The following is a 5997-nucleotide window of genomic DNA, read 5'->3' on the forward strand; positions in this document are numbered from 1 at the left end:
GGGCCAGCTATTTCTTCAAAGTCACAGAGAGAAGTATTCTACTGGTTGGCTTTCTGTCACTATCTGTTAAAGATCTACTTTGTAGAAAATAATTGTGTGCTTGGCAATGTTTCATATTGGTCAGTGGACATTGATTTCTATGTTCCCTGTTAGCAAACCAGAACAGATCTGCTATTGAGATGTAGTCTTTTTTAAATTTAATTTCTATTGAAAAGGGCATGGTAGTTACAGTCACATAAGTAAGGTAAAGAGTACATTTGTTTTTAAACACTGTTACACCATCCCTCATTTTCTCCTACTTATCTTTCCCTACTTTCCTCACCACCCCATACTCCCCCACCCTCGCCAAGTTACAAGGTTCATATCCAACATAGTGTCAAGTGAGTATCAGGGTTGCATTAGTGAGGGAGTCTTTTATAAAATACACAATTCGGAAGAGTCAAACGTGAAGTGTTTTAAAATTTTTAATTAATTTAAAAATTTTTAAATGGAAGAAAATTTTTAAATGGAAGAAAATGGACTGAATTTTATTAGAAACAATCTCAAGGTACAATTCTTCTCTGTTGAGAAATACAACCAAGACAACATTGAATTTCCATTCTATCCCAGTTAGAATGGCCATCATCAAGAACACAGATAACACCAAATGCTGGAATGGAGGGGGGAGGGAGGGGAGGGAAGGAAGCTTAATCCATTGTTGGTAGCAATGTAAACTGGTATACCCATGCTGGAACGCAGTTTGGAGATTCTTCAAAAACTTACACATAGAATCACCCTGTGATCCAGTGGTATCACTCTTAGGCATTTATCCAAAAGATTACAAATATGGATGCCTCAAAGCAACATACACAGCCATGTTCACTGCTACCTTATTCATTGTAGCCCTTTGGTGGATGAATGGATCAAGAAAAATGTGGTACACACACATACACACACACACACCTTACTCATCCATTAGAAAGAATGATATTACATCATTTGCAACAAACGAATGGACCTGGAAAAAATTATGCTGTGTGAAGTCAGGCCCACAGAAACAAAGGATGCCTATTATTTTTCATATATGTGAGCTAGGTCTGATTTATAATTATAAAGTAGACACATATGGGGGTCACATGCACGTGTATGCAAACACATTGAAGTATGGAGAATTGAAATGTTGGGTGGGCGGGGCAAGTGGGTGGGGGCGGGGCGGAGTCTGGCGCCGCCTGGAGCCGGGTGGGCGGGGCGAGTGGGTGGGCGGGGCGAGAGGGGCTGGGCGGAGTCTGGCACCACCCGCGGCTGGGTGGGCGGAGCAGCCGGGCAGGCGGGACATGGCGGGCAGGGGGGGGGGGGAGGTGGAATCTGGCGGCCGGGTGCTGCGGGCTGAGTCCACCCAGCGCCCAGCACACACCTATGCACTGGGTGCAGCCTGAGGACAGGAAGCGGCCCGGAAAGCCCGCCCTGGACCAGCACTTCCACCCCATGCTGGGGCGCCCGCCACAGCGGAGCCAGGCAGAGACCATGTTGCATCTGCTTTCACGTTTGCAGTCAATATCATTGCAAATAATAATAATCGCATGGAAGGAGCCGAGTGGCTCTGATGATGAAGACGACCTTCATCACACGTGCTGATGGTTGTGACTTCAAAGATGGTCTCTGGGCCGGGCGCAGGGCCCAAAATGCTGGGGTCATGCGGTCAATGCCAGAAAAACGAAGACTAAACAGCCCAAAATACAAAACGCAAAGTTTTTATAACCAAGCACAGCTCCTGAATTGCCCTTTGGCCATTTCCTAGGTAGGCCTCAGTCTCCAGGGCCTGCAAAAGATCTGGGAAAAGGGGGTGCCACACTCCTAGATTACTTTACAAAGGTAGCAGAAGCCTACAGAAGGGTCTAGCAATCCCTTCCTACACCAAGAACATGACTTAACTTACACAGGGCTCGGAATTTGCTTGTTTTTATTTTCTCAACAGTTGCTCTTCATGTGCCCTATTCTTCCATATTCAAAACATTTTGTACTTTTTAGAGTGCGGTTGTGGCTGCAGCCAACAGATTAGAATTATAAACAGAGGAGCTAATGTCATGATAAGCTTTAATATAATCTGCAGGATTGCCATTTTTGGCATTGATGGGCACACAACGCCTTCTGAATTAGCCTTATCAAAGGCAGCATATGGAGAAGTGAGTCTCTTCTCTGGGGTTTGTTGTAGTTTGGTGAAGCTTGTCTTTTAACTGCACTATGATGCACACACACGGCCTGCTACCTCCTCCCTTGATTTTTTCAAGAGGTAGCTGCTTATCTTGGCTGTGCTGTCTTTTCTCATGCCCAGGAGCAGCAGAACACCTAATTAATTGCTTGATCAGCATACTGTATTTGTCCAGACACTCTCAGCCAAGCTCATGGCCCCAGAAGTTGTTCAGTCCCAATATGTATATTGTCTACCACTTCTAGTCCTTTGATGATTAATTGAACTTAATGAACTTTTTTTGCCTAAGCTGACTTCAAATCAAAATCATGAGATCTCAGACTGCTGAGTAACTAGAATTGCAGGCATGAGTCACTGGCACCTGGCTTTGACTTTTCTATCCTTTAGCAATACTACTTTATGAGTTTGTTATAAATCCTCTGGTTTGTTTGTTTTTGTGGGTCATGGGGCTTGAACTCAGCTTAGATGATGTCTGTGAGCTTTTCAGCTCAAGGCTACTGCCCTACACCTGGGCCTGGGTGTTGTCTTTAAGCTCTTCAGCTCAGCTGCCACCCTGCCTTCCAGCCAAACCCCTAGAGGTTAACTGGAGATAAGAGTCTCAGGTCCTTTTGTGCCCCAACTGGCTTTGAACGTGATCCTCAGATCTCAGCCTCCTGAGTAGCTAGGACTACAGGCGTGAACCACCATACCCAGCTCTGGTTGTTTTTTGAGAGAGAGTAGGCATTACTTGGCACTTTTTGACTGACCACTTCAGATATTTGTGAAGAATAGAACCCCTTAAGAATGAGAAGCCAGGGGGTGTGGGGGGGGAGGGAAATGGGTACCAAGACATGTGAAAGGGTATCAATGTATGTGAATTAATGCACCTTCTATCTGGCAAATATCATGTAACCCTTTTACTAATTACAATAAAAAAATTTTAAAAAAAAAGAATGAGAAGCCACTTCTCTTCAGGTTTGCTATCCAGGCTTACTATTTACTTTCAAGGTTTTCCTTATTTGTTTATGTTCAAAAAATAAGATCAGTTACTAGTGGCATATACTGTAATCCAAGCTACTCAGGGGATTGAGATCTGAGGATTGTGGTTCAAAGCCATCCCAGGGTGAAAAGTCCTCATGAGACTCTTATCTCCAATTAACTACTCTAAAACCAGAGGAGAAGCTAAGGTTCAAAGTGGTAGAATGCTAGCCTTAAGCACAAAAGTTCAGGGACAATGCTCAGGCCTTGGATTTAAGCTCTAGGACTGGTACTAAAAATAGTAATGATAATAATAATTCAAAACGATCTGAAGCTTTTTCCTACTTTGCCGTGAAATTTTGGAACAACTAGAAGGAACTCCTAAAGATATAAACAGAGTCCATGACTTTATGAATCAGACTAACAGTTCAAAGACTAAAAATGAGGAATGGTGAGATGGAACGCATCCAGTACCTCTGTAGATGCTGACTAAATTCTCTGGATGTGTTTGTCTCTAGTGGCTTTGGAACTTACCTTTGGACTCTGGCCCACACATGTTCTCTAAACAAAAATCAATTAAATATTATAGAAATTGGAAGTATTACAGAAAGAAAATAATTAACAAATCAAGTTTCTACTGTAATTATATGTTATTATTTAACACAACGTGGAATTTGTTCAGATCTGTTGGTAACTGCCTTTATGTTTCAATTTCATTCCTAACAGGAACTGACAATATATATATTTTTTGGTTAGTCCTGGGGCTTGAACTTGAACTTGGCTTGAACACTATCCATGAGATCTTTTTTTTCCCTCAAAGCTAGTGCTCTATTACTTTGAGCCATAGCTCACTTCCAACAAAAAATAATGCAAAAATAATGAAGAAAGGCTATATTTATATCAGAGTTCATTTTCCCAATCTTAATCATTCATTTTTATAATATTTTTCAGAACCTTTCTTATGCTAGCTTTCAGAATTTTGAGATGTGTGTGTGTAGGTGTGTGTGTGTGTGTGTGTGTGTAATTTCACACTGTTAATCAAGAAAAGCATTCCACAATTCAAGTATATGCTTTGCAAAACTAACATGAACATTCCAGTTTTCTTCTATATTTTATGCTGTTTTGATCAATAAACAACTGTATATATATGTATAATGCAGAGGCTCAGATTCACAGGCACACACAAATAATAATAAAATAAAGGGAATTGGTATATCCATCACTATTACATCTTTGTGGTGGGAGCATTGAAAATACTCTCTTCATTAGCAGATGGTAGGGTACCACATTTCCGTGTTCTTACCAACCAAGAATAACCACTCAACTACATGGCTACAAGGAAAAGTAGGCAAGTTTGTAAATTAGGTGAGAGTACAAGTAGTAGTCTAGCAAGGTATTGGCTAGACTATTTTAAATTTGAAATTCCAAATCTTAGACCTACAAAGGAAATTAAGGATAACATAAAAAACCCCAAAGAAATCTAATAAGAGGTATATTTACTATTCTTTAAAGAAAAAAGAAAAAAACAGGCCCTGAGTTCAAGCCCCATGACTCACACATACACACAAAAAAGAGTCAAGAGTGGCTTCTACTTGTAATCATAGCTTTTCAGGAGGCTGAGATCTAAGGATCACAGATAAATGCCGGCTACCAGAAGAGTCTGTCATATTCTTATTCCCAATTAACCATTAAAAGCTGTGGCTGAAGTGGTACAATGCTAGCCTTGAGCAAAAAACAAGCTCAGGGACAGTTCCCAGGCCTTGAGATCAAGTCCTAGGACCAGCATACATTCTATCATAAGGTTAAATTATATCTTAAATCAGATAAAAATTCACTCACAAGAAAATAGAGAAGCCACATTCTGAGAGGTTGAATTTTGGAGCCTATGAGTGCCAATGGTCTACAGGCCAGCCAATTAAGACCTGCAGACTCAAGCAAAGGTTGCACAAAATGCTTAAAAATGAAGCTATACATCAGGTGACAACCAAGCAGCAAGGCTTTAAGCATAAACAGAGTAGAAGCAGCAGGGCTAAACAACACATTCCTTACAGCAGGGCTCTCCTGCTCCCCATTGAGCCAGGTATCTGAAATTCAAAGCTTGGCTTGTCTCACCTCTATGCCTTGGTTTAGGGACCCCTCTCTAGATTTCCCTTTAAAATAGAGAGACCCCTTGAGACCTCTCTTCCATCTCCTATAGGCATTTCCCATCTTCATGTCAAAGGAATACTTGACTCAAGCTGGGGGCTGTAAATTCCCTGATGACAGAGCTCAGATTACCAGAACAGCTTAACCAGGTGGAGTTACCAGAATTCCTTCCCTACCCTACCCCCTCCACCTGCCAGGAAACTCCTTCCCCTTTCCTTTGTCATCAGAGCAGTGCCCCAGAAGCCCACCGAGACGACAGGTCAGCTCAAACAGCAAAGGTTTCAGTGGTTGCCCCAGCCATCACTCAAGTATGTGAGATTCCATTGGCCACCTGTGTATGCCAAGCCCAACCACATGGCTGATGGCCTATAAAAGTAGCCTGTAAGATTAGGCAGGGTAGCTTTCTCCCTCACATCTTAGAGATGGCCTTGACAGGTCAATATGATTCTCTCAATGCTAGGCACGGAATAAAACTCTGTTTAACTTCTGCTTTTGTGTCAGACTTGTTCCTTTGATCACGGACTCTAATATTGGGGCACTGGACCCCTAACACTTGGGGGCTCGTCTGGGATCAAAAGACGAGGACTGAGCCAGCATCAGAATTTTGAACTAAACCTCCAGAGGTAAGATCTTTAGTGTTAATTTTCTTTGGTCTTTATGTTTGTGGAGCCTTTTGTTCTTTGTGTTTGTGAAACACCAGGCCTGTT

This window comes from Megascapheus bottae, chromosome 16, assembly GCF_031878675.1.
Source record: "Megascapheus bottae isolate mThoBot1 chromosome 16, mThoBot2.hap1, whole genome shotgun sequence".
NCBI lineage: Eukaryota > Metazoa > Chordata > Mammalia > Rodentia > Geomyidae > Megascapheus > Megascapheus bottae.